At 56.4% G+C, this 15566-nt stretch overlaps 1 protein-coding gene across 3 annotated transcripts in view; it reads left to right on the top strand.

Annotated features, from left to right (window-relative positions):
* Window positions 1-15566, top strand: part of ASTN2 (astrotactin 2) — a 365413-nt gene that overhangs the window by 217656 nt on the left and 132191 nt on the right. The window lies entirely within an intron of this gene.

Below are 15566 nucleotides of genomic sequence, written 5' to 3' on the forward strand. Positions count from 1 at the left end.
TTTGTGCCATCTCTTTGCCACGAGGGAATAGAGATTTTTGTTTAAGAGCTGTTTGCAGTTTCAGACTGTTGCTTTTATGCCATTAATATGGAGAAACCCCAAATTACTACCCGTGGAGCCAGCTTTACTCTCTGGATTATTACTGCACGGCAAACGGGATGTCAGAGCAATGCGTGGTGGAGCGCTCCCCAGGGAGCAGCCCTCTGCCCTAACCAGGGTCTCTTCCCATCCCTGCCTACGGCTCTGCCTCTCGTCCCGGCTCTTGCTCCAGCTTGGCATAGCCCCGAGACAAGGGGAGCACCTCGCTCGCCTACGCAGCCCCCGTTTGATCCCCCCCAGCAGAGATGCAACGAGTCCAGAGAGTTTCTGGTTGTTAGGGGCAGATAAGCAGCCAAAATGGTTTGGTGGCTGGAGCAGGGAGAGGTTTTGTCAGCGCTCCCTCACTGCTTGGTGCAAAAAAATGGGTAAACACGGCGTGTTTTCCCCTTTCCATAACCAGGGAGGATGGCTCCGGAGGATGCAGGGCTGCTGTGCCGTGCTGAGCACCTTCCTGCAAATTGGAAACACCCTTCCCTCTGCAAATCAGTCCTCATAGGATGCTGTTCCTCACATCCCTGCCTGTAAAACAGGGCTGCTACTTCTTTACACCCTTGGGGAAGGGAAAGGGTGGGCTGGAGGTGGTGCTGAGCACCGGCTGGTGCTGCCGAGCACAGCACTGCGGTGGCCAGGGTGCCGCAGGGAGGAACGGGGGACGGGCACCCGCTCGCCCCAAGCACTGCCAGCCCAGCAGCCGTCTCTGCCTCTGCACAGCTACGTTAATGCTGTCAGGCAGCGTGCCGGGTCGCTGAACCGATGCGGGGAATTGTCATAATATTGATGGGGAGTTTGGCAAGTTAATTTTAAATCTGTCACTCCCTCCCCTCACTGCTTCTCAGTCCTTAATAAACCAGTGTGGCGACGGTGGGGCGTGCTGACAGCTCGGCGCCGTCCCTGCTGGGGGGCTGCTTTGGGAAATGTCCCCACCCCATCGCTCCCCCCTGCACCGGGGCAGGCCTCCTGCGAGCTGCACCCGGTGTCTCCCCCGGCCAAGGGTGGTGCCAGGGCTGGGATGGGTGCTCCGCAGGGTGCAGCATCGCATCTGAGTGCGGGAGGCTGCGTGGGGGCTTCGCTGGTGCCTCCTGGCTTGGAGCTTGCGGGCCAGCCGCCCGAGGCCATCCTGCCTCCCCCGCGGCATCACAAATGTAACGTCTGTAACTAGTTAAATTAACGCTATTGATTTTTTCATATTTTATTCCCTCTCTGTGAAACCTCCAAGCACAGAAGTTATAATTGCGCTGTTTATTATTCCTGTGCCGGCGAGCTCGGCGCCAGCCGGTACCCCAACGCCTTGTTTACCTATTACCCTTCAGGCCAGGATAACGGATGGATCTCTTTTCCAGTGGCTGCCTTCCATTTCATTCCTCTTTTTATTATTTGTTGCTGCAATTCTATTACCTGTTCACAACTCTGAAGCCTCAGACATACTAGTTGGAAGCAATGATGACTTTCCAAGCCAGGCTAATGCCTCAGGCCTTGGTCCTCAGTAGCGGGTAAGGGGGTCATTAGCAGTTTAGCAGCTCTGTGGAGCTGTTGTGGGATGTGACGATGCTCCGCTCTCTGCCCTGCTCCCCGTAGGTGCCATGCAGGGGCACTGCTTGCTCCCAGCCGGGGATGCTGCCTGCGGAGCAGAGATGTCCTGGTACCTGGCCATGCCACACGCAATGGCTTTGCAGCCCCCAAAGGGCCCCCATCTGAGCTTTTTTTCCTCAATCCCCCAAGGGCCCCTAAAAAAATGAGCCATTTTTCCTCAATCCCATTTTTTCCACCTCTCAACCTAGCGTCAGGGACATCCTGGCTGCCTTCTTGAGTCCATCCAGCCCTTTTCAGAGCCCACAACAGGTTGCACATAGACACACACCGTGCATTTTGAGCGCATCCTCACTGGCCAGGCTAAGCATTGAGATTTTATTAATCCAGTGTATAAATGACTAATGCAATTAGCACAGCACCCCGTCAGTTAGGTTACTATTGCATCCTGCGTGCATCAGCCCTCCTCCATTTCAAAGTTAGCATCCCACCGAGGAGAAGAACAGATTGCGTGGCTTTGAGCTGGAATTTTCAACAGCCTGCAGCCACACGCTTTTGCACCGGATGGGTAGCGGTTTTTTATTCTTGTAACAAAACAAAAGCAAGTCTAGTCCCAGCGATATCCTAAAGACAATGCAGGGGTCCAGGGCGGAAGAGATGGTTTTTAAGATACACTGATTGAGATGTTAGTAATAGAGTTATTTTAAGTTTTTCAGAGGTTTTCAGACTCGCTCTGCACCCAGTGTGGGTAGGATTTAAGGAGCGGGCCAGCACATTGTCGATGAGCGTCAGCATGGCTCTCTCAGCCACCTCCTGCTCTTGCTGCCCTGTCCCTGCTCTGGATGTGCCCCTGAGCTGCTCCATTTCATTCCAGTCTGTGCAGGCAGCAGGATAACCTTGCATGAGGTCAGCCTCTGCTGTTTGGCCATTGCCCACGAGAGCCCCACCGCTCCCAGTATGTGCCTGAGCCCTGGGGAGGAGGAGGGACAGCAGGGTGGAAGCTGCCTGCGCAGCCAGAGCCCAAAAACAATTGCACACCCATGACTTGGGGCTTGGGCTCCTTCCCCAGCCCCTCCTGAGCCCCGGGCAGTTTGTGAAGATGTGCTGCTCCAAAACAATAGGTGAGTGTTAAAAAAATGCAACCAAACACCCCACCTTTATCATGAGGCCGAGGAAAAGCCAAGCAGCTTTCACCTCGGTCCATGCCCTGAAAGCAGGCTTGGCAGCTGGGCAAACCGGTGAGTTGGTGTTTCAAAAGTGAGCTCGGGCCCCAGAGATGGGCAGTGAGAGGGCAGAGCTGGCGTGGTGCCCTGGGAGCTGTGGGTACCGCGGGTCTGTACCCCAAAGCCACTCTTGTGGACACAGGCACAGTCCAGAGCAGAGATACTGCTGGTGGAGACGGTACCAGCACCCACCGGAGCTGATGGAGTGTCACCCACAGGCTTCTGCCGGGCTTGGGGACCAGCCAGCGGTGGCAGAGCTTTCCTTTCCCCCGGCAGCAGAGCTGCTCCCCCACAGCGAGGGATGACGGGGAGCTGCTCCCCCACCCCGCGGCCCTGCTCCCCCCCGGCCCTGGCAGCACGTTTGTGTCTGCGCAGATGTTTGTATTCTCAGCAGCTGATGAAAATATTCATTATCTTGTTAGCTGCTGCGGCGGAGGAAGTTCAGATTTGCATTTCCACAGCTAATCACGCAGCACAAACAGAGCCTGTCACCCAGCAGCGCTAATTGGGCAGAGCAGTGCTGCGCCCAGGCAGGGAGCCCTTCCTCTTGCCCTTCCCACTGCCAGCGCTGCCGTGCCAGCGGGGATGGCAGGGGAGAAGGGCTGGGGCTGCACGGGTGCACCGTGGAGGCAAGGAGGGTGACGGGGTTTCTGGGAGCAGGAGGTGGAGGAAGGCAGCGGGCAGCGGGGCTTGGGCTGCGTGCGTTAGCTGGGTTGGTTGGAGTAGTGCCGGTCCTTGGGCTGGATGGGAGCAGGCAGTGGGATCCCAGTCCGGGAACGCTGCTGGGGCAAGGCGCGCGTGTGTGCGTACGGGAAGGTCGTGCCTCCTAGCCCTGGGGCTGGGAGCTTCGGGTGGGGCATGGGAAGGGTCTGGGGGATGCTCGTCCTTTGGAGGAGCTGGTCTGGGACACAGGCTCCTCCTGCAAGGAGCCTGCCCTGCTGTCATCAGCCTGTGACCCTCAGGGGACACACATGTCCCCCCACGCAGCTGTCAGGGAGCTCAGTGAGGTCTCCAGGGTTCACCCTGTGAAAAGCTGATGGTGACACCCTTGTCTCGAGTCCTGAACATGAGGAAAGGACAAAGGTTTGAGAGAGGGGACATGGACTCGCACAGGAGAGGAGGGACCGGAGGCTGGCGCTGGGCACTTGCAGAGCGAGAGCGAGGCTCTGCTCCCCTCCTGGGTTTGGCAGAGGCACGGTGATTCATGCCATCCCCTCCCTGTCACCACTCCCTTCGTGGTGCCCGGCACTGCCAAGCCTGCCTTGCTTTTCCGAGCTCCCAGGGCACCCGGGACGTTCCCCCCCTTCCCCCGTGGTGTGGGGAGCAGTCCATGAGACCGACTGGCTGACCTGCTAGCCTTTCCCATCTCTGACTTTTTTGATACTAATTATAGCTAGTGTTATTGCATAGTTAATCTGCATTATTAAGAGATGCAGTGGAAATTGGTTTTATAATAATAACAGCTCAGATTTATAGAGTACCTTTCATCCCAGGGGGTCCTTATTGGCTTTATAGCCTTGCAGTAGTGTACAGACTTGCAGAGAGGAATTGCTTCTCCTTCTTTCCTCATCTGACGTGGGGTGCAGCCACTGCTGGGGCACAGGGCTCTGCACCCACTTGGGACACATGAAAATAAGGATTATGTTCAGCAGAAAAGAAAGAAGAGAGTGAGGTGGGAGGGTTTGAGGCAGTGAATTGTAACCACCCAGCTTTAAACTGTGATAGCAGGGGTTTCCATCATGCTGTGGGCATATCCTTGGTGGTCACCATTAGCACGGGCTGTGGGTTTGCACTGCTTGCACCACGGACACGGCGCCGGCGGTACCTCTGGGGACAAGGCTGACACTTACCAGCCCGTCACTGCTCTTCCTCGCTAGTGCCAGTGCTGGTCGACGGAGATTCCCCATCCAAGGACTAAATCGGCTTGACATTGACTTAGCAATGCGGATCCTTGCTCCAGGCAATGCAGTCGTGAGCAGGCACCAGCATGGGGATATCTGAGCGCTCCGCAGCTATGCCAGCTGTCGAGCCATACCTGCTTCTGAGTTAGCAGCAGGGCTTGGATGCAATCCTCGGTGCAGCAGAAAATCTTGTCTTGCTCTTTCCCATCCCAAGTGATCTCTACAGAGATGGGGGATTTACCCTTCTCCGTGTTGCAGTGTAACTCCTGACTGTGTAAACCTGAAGGCACGTGCTAGGTTTGGGCTTGGGCCCCATCAGTTGAACTGTCCACCAAAGGCAGTGGAGGTGGTGGACAAGCTATGCTGGGACCTCTCCCATCCCCTGCCGCATCCTACCCGTAGGGCACGTGGGATAACCCAGGAGATCTCCTAAATCTTCCACCATGCCCGGTTCCTGGGCAATGTGACCTGGCTTGGACACTGGAGCCCATGGCTCAGTGCAGAGGAATGCAGGAGCAGGTCGTGGGGACCGACCCAGCATCACTCGCCCTCCTCCCCATCCCCCAGTGATGCTCCCTTGCTGTCATGCTCTCACCCTGCCCAGATTGCAGCTGGGTGAGGAGGAGTCCTCCGCGAGCTGTTGTCTTCAATAACAATTTTCTTGAGATGAAAGCTCGGAGCGTTTGTGCCAGTTCATTTCTCCCCCAGCATGGGCCAAAGGAGCCTTGTGCGTGCAGAGCAGCCTGCGTGCCTGCACCCTGGCTTTCCGGGGGAAGGTGCCACTTGCCAGCTGTGCCCATACCCGCGGGCAGCAAGCGAACATCTGGAAGGTGTGATGGCACTGCCACTTGTCATCAGGCAGCTGCGCAGCCCGGGTGCAATGGCCCCCAGAGCTGAGAGGAGGGAAGCAAAGTGGAAGGTGCTCCAAGGCACCTCGTTGAGCCCCGGAGCAGGGCTTGGCTCTCGGCGCCCGCCTTTCCTTGGGAGGATGGCAAGGGATGAGTTCCCTGCAGGTGCCGTCACCGCGCCCTGGCTCGCCGCGCACATCGTTTCATGGCTTCCGTAATTAACTTCGCACACAGAAACGTGACTTTGCAGATGCGGTCGCAAATCCCAGCTAATTCACCATATGCTCTGGCTGCCTGACAGCACTGGGGAGCTGCTGCTTACGGATGCGTCCCCAGCGCTGCCCTGCCCAGGTGCTGCTTTTGCCTTCCCTGCCTGTCCCTGGCCCCAGGGGATGCCAGACTTTGCACAGCAGCTCGCTGCACAGCAGCTGCGATGGTCCATGCTGACGGGCTTGCTGCTGGGCAGAGCCGTGGGCTGGCCAAGCATCCTGTGCAGGCACTGGGCACCACTGGGGTCACCTCAAGCTCAGTCGATCCTGGCACAGGGACGCTGGCGCAGCCGGAGCCCGTGCTGGTGTACGGCAGGCCTCGCGCGGAGGGGAAGCGGAAGCATTAACTGCGTTGAAATGACTTTGTCGGAGTGCCAGCATATGAAATGTGTGGTGATATTGCAGCCCTGCCACTGCCTGTGGCTGTTTTTCCTCTGCTTCTAATGACTAATAGAGAGAAGACAAAACAATTTCTATTAGTTTCTCCCACGCCGCAGTGGGTTTCTTATTTTCCAAACCTCATTAGAGTTTGTAATACCATGGTGGTAGTCAAGAGCAGTCCGAATCACCCTGGGGGGAAAGAAGAACTGAAGAGATATGATGTGTAGCCCAGTATTAACACTGCTCCTGGCTCATTTCCAGGGTCCCTCCTGATTCCTTTCCAAACTCTTACGCCTTATCTCCATCTTAAAGGTTAATGATGAAGCTTAGGAGAGAAAAAAAAAAATGCTTAAGATCCCAAATTGTTAAAAGAGAATGGATGTGTGTGCTGAGTAGAGAGCTGGGTCTGCATTTACATTGGAAAGGCAAATATTATTTAAAAGGCGGTGCTTGTGCTTCCCAGGGCGTTGCAGCTGGGCTGTGGGTTTCCCTGGAAGAGCTGCTGGTGCAAGGGGCTGCTGGTGTGCAGAGAGGCCAAGGGCTTCAGGTCGCCGTGCCTAAATCCCCTCGGAACTGGATGCAAGTCAGGTACCAGCCTCGTGCCGGTTCCTTGGGAAGTCCCAGCGTGCAGTCCTGGCTCCTCTGAAGTCAGTGGGAGTTTTGTTATTTGTTGCCTCGTTACAAATAATGCTAATGAAAGCGCCAGGCGCAGAGCTGCTTGAGCAACGCTCGAGAAATGATTGCAAACAGCACCCAAACAACCCATGCAAGAGGACCCGCAGCCTTGGCTCAGCTCACTGCCGAAATAATCATTCAGAGGAGGCGTCCAGCCCGGCTCTGGGTTGTTCAGGGATTGAAAAAACGTCCCCATAGAGAAACCGTCCCCAGATCATCTCGCAGTGGCTACAGCCCACTGGGCAGAAGCTTCGTGAGCTGCTCCAGGAGGTCTGTCTGTCTTCATGGCACTTCCCCATACAAATCGTTAAAAAGCTGAAAGTTGCTGGGCTTATGGAAGCCGACAAGGTCAGACCCTGTGGCTGTCAGCAATGGCAAAGCTAATGGAACGAGACACCTTGAAGAGCAGATACATGGAGCAAGACACAGATCCTCCTGGCAGACACTAAGCAGCACCAGCCCTTTGCAAACGGGCAGATTTCTCATCAGCAGATTTCTCATCAGCGACATTAGCTGTTGGGTGATTTCTGGACCTTCCCATCAAGGAAGGGTGGCACGTGGCTCAGACGTGTCCTCCTGGCTCTGCCACCGGGTTGCAGGCTCAGGACAAGGCTGCTGAGGCCAAAACCCATCCAGCTGTGGGCAGTGGTGGAGCCGCTGCCTATCGCGCTGGCGAGATCAGACAAATGCTTAACGCAGAGCCACGCAGGGAGAGAGGTGTTCGCAGCTTGCTCATTTGCTTTTCCCCAGTGCAAGGATAAGAGGAGCAGAGGTGTGTGTGGAAGGGCTTGTTCTTGGTGATGATGCCCCTAAGTGACATGATGCACCGATGTGACATGACTCGAGCAGGACAGTAGTAAGGAGATGGCAACTTAAAGATGGAAGGCGTTGGGTCAGACGTACACTGGGTTGTATTTCATCAGCTTCCTTGCTGCTTGTCGTTGATGTGAGCAATCCATCAAATGAGGAGGTCTCTGGCAGTAAATGCAAAGAGCTTGGGTCCTGCTCTGTCAGCAGGAAGGGACTGTCAGTGCACTCTGGTGTTTTTGGGCTCTGGTCCTGATGCAGCTAGGAGATGTTATCTGGGTTCAAGTGTTAATGATGGCAGCTTCTGCACGAAGTCATGTCTCCTAGCTCACATGCATTCACCTCCCGACGGATTTGCTCTCTGCCAGTGTGGGCTTCCAGGAGCAAGTTGTCCCAGAGTTACAGGCTACCAAGAGGCAGGTTGTCACTCTCTTCCCTTCCTCCAGCTGGGGATGTGTTGGCTTTTCGTCCTCACCTTCTCACTCTAAAATAGGGATTTTTTACTTTTCTTAAAACTTCTTGCAGAAAATCACCTTTAAACTTAGGTTAAGCATGGGAAATTTTAATCCCAAAGGGGATAATCGGTGTATTTTCTAAGTTGTGTGAGGGACTGAAAACTAGAGCTTTGAATGGGATTCCTCTTGCAGCCCCGACTCTGTAATTAAGGCATAAATCCAGTTTTGCATGCCTGCGTGCTGCCTGCTGCACAGGCGCCAGGCGTTGCTGTGGGAACCATAACTTTCCAAATTTGTTTTTACTCGGCACTCTGTTTCAGCCTGTTCCCAACAGGCACTCCAGAGGAAGAAACATCCACAGCCTACTGCAGGATTTCACCCACAGGAGACACACTTTACTGGAATAAATAAATAGCTGTATAATGGGGAGTGGGGCAGGGAGGATAATAAAAGGTGATAAATGGGCACTGAAGATGTCACTGGGACCCAGCATCCCGAGAGCCAGCAGCTGGGAGAGGCCGGGGATCCTTGTGGGGTCCCTCCGCATGGCCACAGGCACTCCACCTGGGCTGCGTTGCTTTTGCTGGCCAGAGCCACGTGCCGATGGTGGACCTCCTCCAGCAGCACGTCCCCCCGCTGGCTGCCTGCTCCAGGCCTCGCCAGGGTGCAGGAGGGAGATCTCTGCTCCTGTCACTCGCGGCTTCTCCATCTCTCCATCTCAAAGCAGATTCCTGTGTCTTTCCTTTAGAAATGGCTTGAGGAGAGAATGTACTTTTTCTCTGTGATGGTGAACGTCATGTTCACCATCAGTGCCATGGTGGTGGGCACTGCTGGTGGAGTTTGTCTGAGCGCTCGGCGGTGTCACCGGGGCTGTGCAGACAGGAGGTGGGCTTTAGCATTTGAGGGATGTTTGGACATGATTTGTAGGAAAATCATGTTGGAATGGTCCAGCGTTGGCAAAGCACGATGCTGATGGGCACAGGCACACAACTCCTGGGGCTGGGGGAAAGGTCCTGCTGCTGACCTGGGCTCAGGCATGAGCAGTGCAGAAGGTCAAGTTATTGGTTCAACAGCTGAACGAAAACACCAGCAGCAGCATGCTTTGGGTTACCGTGAAATGAGTTGGATGTTCTGGTGCGCTAGCGGAGAATGGGAAAGCAGTCGCAGTCTCCGTTGAGACTTGCCTTTAGCTGCCGGGGAGGCGCAGGGCCCCCCCAGGAGATATGGAGGTGGTGGCAGCACAGTGGTGGCAACTCTTCATCTTCCTCCATCTCTTTTGTACCTAAAAGCAACAACAACCAAAAAAATCTCTGCTCAGTTTCTGCAACAGGTTCAAGCAGACATGACAAATAGCTTTGGATCAACTGAATTCCTGTTTTATGGTGAATAAACTATTCACCAGGAAGGAATCCTCTTCCCTGCCTGGCTCCCAGGGAGCAGCATGGCTCCCACCGCCTGCATCCTTCTGTCTGGCTGTCACTGCTGTCCCAGGTCTTAAACTCCCATGTCCAGATGTCATTTGCTGGCTGTCACCATCATTGTGCCATGGCTGGGGTCCCTGCACGGCACCACGTGCCCGGTGGCACAGGCAGTAGCGGGGTTTGGAGCTCCTGCTCCCAGCTGTGGTCCCCAGTGACAGCCACCACTCTTTGCCTGGTCCCACAGCTCTCACTGTCCCCTCCCACGCTTCGGTGTCCCCAGATTGGGTGCGATGAGGGACGAGGAGCCGTGGCAGTGCCACCGAGGGCCTCCCGCAGCCGTGCCGGCGTGGTGCCACGATTAGTGTTTCAGTGCTGGGATCAAAAAGCCACCGAGACGGAGCCCACGGCGTTTCGCCAGTGTCGGCTGAGCCCTTTTCAACACCTCCCCGTTACAGAGCAGGTGACTTCACTGCCATGCAGCCCCAGCCCCATGGGAGAGAGGGAGTGGAGGGTGCGGGACAGGGGGTCCCAGTCGCTCCCAGCCCCATGGAGGCTTTTGGAGCAGGTTTTGGGGCTCGGTCCGAGGGTGCGTGGAGGGCATGGTGCTGAGGACCATGCTTGTTGGCACATCGCCCGCCCTGAGGAGCACAGGCACTGCGGCCCCAGCGTTGGTGTGATTTACCTCCCCGAAACACCTCAATTTAAATGCTAATTCTCCCTGAACCGAGGGGGTAAGGCAGGTATTGAATATTGTCAGGCTGTTTATTGCTGCCGCTGAAGTGGGACACGCTAGGGATGCAGCGGGGAGGGACGGGCAGCGCAGGGACAGGTCTTATCCGCAGCACCGGGGCCGATGGAGGGATGGGAGCGATGGCTGTGGCTGCACCGGGGGGATTCAGGGGGCACGGGCAGCTCCGGGTTGGTGCTCTTCTCTCTCCCTGCAGCCCAGCCCGGCCGTGCATTGTTGCAAACAGCGGTTAGGGCTGAAAGCTGGGGAGCTGGAGGGGGCTCCAGGGCCCAGCAAAACCTGACCGGTCTCTCCTTTCTTATCCTGCCTCATTATACAGGAGTGGGGCCTCACTAAAATTAATGACCAGTAAATTTGGTGTAAGTAACTGCTGCTTCAGAGGGTTTGCATTAAGCCTTTATAATTCACTGGTGCCTGAGGTCATGGAGACACATGGGGGGAGATTTACGGCATGCTTACCTTATCCAAAGTGGCTGTGGAAACAGGACACCCTCTTTTCTGTCTCCCAGTGGCTCTAGATCAATTTTTTTTCGGTGACAAGCTAAAAAGAAGCTATTTCTGAATGTCCCCGTGTCAGATGCAGGCTGGGCTCTTGTGAGCTTGCAGCCACCGCAGCGGGAAAGCTCCTCCAAGGAAAAGTTGGGTCAAAAGCTGGCACTAAATAACCTCAAATCCATCTTGTTCTCCCCAAGCCATTGCAGGACAGAAAGAAGTAAGATTAATAAATTATTCTTGCCAGAGAAGGCGTCTTCTCAGACTTGCATAGCAGAAAGCGCAGTCCTCGCATAGTCACTTTGCTGAACATAAGCACGCTGGATGATAATGTGATTAACATTTGTAGCTGTGCCGGCTCAGATAAGGGTAATTAAATCTCACGCTTCAGGGCATCAGCTAATCACTTGTGGGGTCATTTTATTTTTTTTTTTTTTTACCCCTTCATGAATATATTTGCCCGGTTGCTGCGATGGAGGGTGTGCATCTGCTGTCAGTGGCGGATGGAGGCCGGAAGCCCCATGCCAGCTGATGCTTGGATTTGCAGTGGGAGTTGTACAGGAGCAAGGAGGGTCTCCGACAGGGTGGGCGGGCAAAGTCCGGCCTTGAGGCCGTGTCCTTCGGGAGCGAAGTGCGAAGGGAGGAAGCCACAGCCGGCTCAGCCAAGAAGGAGAAGCTGCTCCTTCACCCAATGGCATTGCTAACAGGAAAACGAAATCAGTGTGCGTCACCAGCTGATCTTTCACTACTGCAGGGCCAAAATCCCACTGCGATCTTGGCCCTGGCTTTCAGCACCTCGCCAAGGGGATGAGGTGCTCCAGGGCTCAGCAGAATCGTGCCATGGACCAGGACCCGGCGGCTGTGGCCCCATCCAGGAGGACCACAGCACTCTGGCTGCTCCCTAGAGCCTGCATCGGGCTCTCCTGCTCCCCCCAAAATCCCCTTTTGCTCAGGGATGCTGTGGGATGCTGGTCCTTTTTGGAGACTTCCAGTTGGCTGCGTGAGATGATACCAGCACTGCAGAGCACAGCAATGCAGCCCTACGCTGCACCGTGCCACGGCTGTATTGCGTGACCTTGGGTGTATTATTTAAGGTCAGATTCCCTGAAAACATCTCTAGTTTGTCTGTCTAGTTTCAGAAGGACAGGAGAACACCGGCACAGCAGGCTCTCACTGCCTGAGCACTCCTCCTGGTACCTGAGCAGCTGCTAATTGCCTTTACCCCACCAGCACCCCGAGACGGAGGGAGCTGTTGTCTGTTATCTGTGTCACCCGAGGCAGCGGGTGCATTTTATGACTTGGCCAAGGTTACACGAAGTGTCCGTCAAAGCCAGGATTTTGAACTCAGTTTAATCCAGGCAACTGCCTTCCTCCTCAGCCCACCCTGCCAGTATGAGAGCTCAGTAAAGCCTTTGGCCGTTTGACCTTTCCCAGCATCAAGACTCGTTTATCTGGAAGTCAGCTCTCCCAAGGCAGGGACGTACTCTGGGTCAGATGCTACTGGGGACCGGGGCTGTGAGGGAGAAACAGCATTTCCTTGTATAATGACTCGGTATCTGCAAAATGCCCCGAGAAATGTTCGGATCCCCACCAGGAGAGCACTGCGAGTCGACAAGCGGATTCAGTGTGGATCGTGCTGGAGAGAGCAGCACACTCGCTGCTCCTGCGACTATTGGGCATCTGCTCCGTGAGTGTTGGGGAGATGCTGGGGGGCAGAACAAGAGACGGAGGAGGATGCTGTGGGGCTAGCAGGTGCTGGGAGCCGGCGGGTTTGCTGGGCTCTTTCCTGATCCCATGGGATTAAACCTGGCTCCACGGCTGGTACGAACCGCGAGGTCACGAAGGCACCGCCGTGCCTCTTGGAAAGAGCATGGACCCCCTGGCATGAACCCCTGCAGAGGTGCCAGTGGCTCGGCCGGGCCCCAGATGGAGGCACGTGTGGCGGCACATGCACAGGAATGCTGTCACATCCCTCCCCTCGTCCGTATCCCTGCCCCTCGCGCGGAGCCCCGACGGCTTTGATTAGAGCTTCCAGAGAGCACAAAAGCCTGGCAGAAACTCTTTTTTGTGCCTCTACGGTGAGCAGCGCTGCGAGCCGCAGGGTTATTAATAAGGCGCAGTGGAAGAGGAGATACAGCCCTCTGCCGGCTGCGGCTCCGCAGCACACGGCCCTCATGCCGCCGGGCACGCCGCGGGCACCAGCTGCCTGGCACAAGCGGTTTGGGGTGTCCCCATCATCTGCCCTCCCGGTTTGCCTTCCTGCACCCGCAGAAGCAGCGGGGGCTCGGCGCAGTGCCGGCTGGCAGGGCTCTGCAGGGGGGCCGCGCCTTGCCCGGACCCTGCGCCCAGCGGGTGCTCCCTTCCGTGGGGCTGCGGCTGACCCCTGCTTTGGGGTGGCAGGGAGCAGGGGGCTGGAGATGGGGAGGGAGGGAGGAGATGCAGGAAGGGTTTGGTAGCAGAAATGCATTATCGAACTGCTCCTGAAGTCCTGCCTTGTAGCACTGCTCCCTCCCATTACGGGAGCACGCTGTGGCCACACACCGGTGTGTACACCCACGCCTTGACTCGCGCTTGCCCCTTGTTTTTCCTCAACCTTTCAACTGCGGAGCAGTTAAAGCAAACGGCATTATAGCAAGCGGCAACGCAGAGCACGGCTTTTCGGTAAATACCTTTTCACAGAGGCGTCAGCTCTGAGCAGCAGCCCCTGCTTGTGGGTTCCCCTCGCACTGCTGTGCGTCTCCTCCAGCTTCTTCCTCCTCAGCTGCCCGTGCATGGAGCACCAGCCCCCAGGGGCTGGCCTGCCGCCCAGATGAGCCGGGCTCGTGCCCAGGTGGTCTGTGGGCTCGTGGCACAGGCGGGTGTCGGTGAGATGGTCCGGGTGGGTTTGCCTGGGGGAAGGAGGAGATGCTGCTTCTTTGCATCTTCTCTGCCCCGCGCTTGGGTGCAGGGCACAGGGTTAATGCAGTCTTCTGGTGTCGGCCATGCCGCGTGTTTCTGTCCACCATGGCTGAGCTCTTCTGGCACCGCCAGGTCTGTCCGCTTGTGCGGGGCGGTGGGAGAGCACTTGGGAAGGTGCCACCAGGCAGTGTCATTGTCCTTCCTGGACCTCGCGGAGGTGGGATGCAGGGCTGGACAGGCTTCTGGCGTGCCCTGCCTGGCCCTTGCGCTCACCCTCGGGTGCAGGGCTGACCCATCAGGGAGGGGACGGTCCCCGTGCCCAGGGTGGCAGGCGGGCTTAGTGCAGCTGCATCCCGCTTTCCCAGTGCGGCATCGCGCCTCTGCGGGGCTTTGGGATTTTGTAGCGCTGATGCTTTTCTCCCTTTTCTGCTGAGGCAGAGCAGCAGAGACACCAACACGGTCCTTCCCATGTTCCCTACCGGCTTGCCTAATTTTGCAGCCCCTGCTTCCCACCACCCACACAGCTCCCGGCTCTGGCAGTAATTGCAGTTCCCCATTTGCATCGCTAAGACAGCAAAGGGCTCAGAATAGCAAAGAACCGCTCCGCCACGGGGATCCCGCACTCAGCATGATCAATAGGAGATTTGTGAGCACATGTGTGAGCGAGAGGCTTTTCCCCTCAGACAAATAAGTCACTTTTTCTCCGGCAGTGCCTAAAGTGAAGCTCCTGAGACGCAATCAGGTGCCGGCGGCTCTGAGACAGGGGTGCAGCGTGAAGGCAGGCTGCTGCCTGGTGGCAGGGCTGCCTCCACAGTCATGCTCAGCCCCACTCGTGTGTCCCCACCTGCAGCTGCTCATCCCACTGCTCCTCGCCTGCCTCGGGGCTGGGAGCATCCCCAGGCTGGTTGCATGGGGCTATGGCCTCCTGCTCGCCACCAGTACAGGTTGCAGTGGCCGTATCCTGACCCTGGAGCAGCAAGAGGGCCCTAGGGAAGTGCTCCACCAGCCCGGCATCTCACTGCAGTGGGACCCTTGGAGGTGGCCAAGGTGTCCCCACTCGCCGGATGATCCTGATGGAGCATCCCTCCCAGGGACAAGCTGCAGGGGGTAAAACGGGGGAATGGGGGTGAACCCAGCAGCTGTTTAAAGGAAAATGTATTCAGAAAAATGCAGCTGGGGCAGGCGGTACCAGCCTGAGCCTTCCCCCAGCTCCTGGGGCTGACCTGATTTTGCAGGAACCTCCCTTTTTTCTGCTCAGCTGCCCTTTTGTCTCTGCACCCGGAGGATGCAGAGCCTCCTGGCCTATATTTTGGCTCTAAGATCAATATTTAAAATCCCCCCTCTCGTTTTCTTTGCGCAGGCGCGAGGCGTTTTGCTTGCCAGGGGAGGCTTGTCTCCCAGAGACCTGTCTGTTCACCATTTCAAATAATTTCCCCAGTATCGTTGTTCTAGAAACAATTCATTAGGGGCCTATTATACAATGTTATACCTGCCAAGGTTAGAAAAGATCCCGCATGTGTGGTAAAATTGCACTGTGAGCTGCACGCGCCAGCTTTTTTTTTGGTGTCTCTCTATAAATGTACCTTTTCCTCCTTTTGGAAAGCCAGTCAGCCAGGGGCAAAGCCGTGGGGGCGATGATGCTGCCTGGGATGGGGAGCCCCAGTGGGGCTTGGTCTGGTGCTTGGTCTCAGTCCTGTACTGGGAAGATGCTGCAGGCGGTGGAAAGGGGCAGCTTTGGGGTGTAGCAGCCGTTCCTCTCTCCTCGCTGCTGTCTGCCCCCTCTCCAGTGGCACACTTTGAAAATCTGGGCCAAAACCAGTGG

The sequence above is a fragment of the Ciconia boyciana genome, chromosome 18, assembly GCF_034638445.1.
Source record: "Ciconia boyciana chromosome 18, ASM3463844v1, whole genome shotgun sequence".
Taxonomy (NCBI): Eukaryota; Metazoa; Chordata; class Aves; order Ciconiiformes; family Ciconiidae; genus Ciconia; species Ciconia boyciana.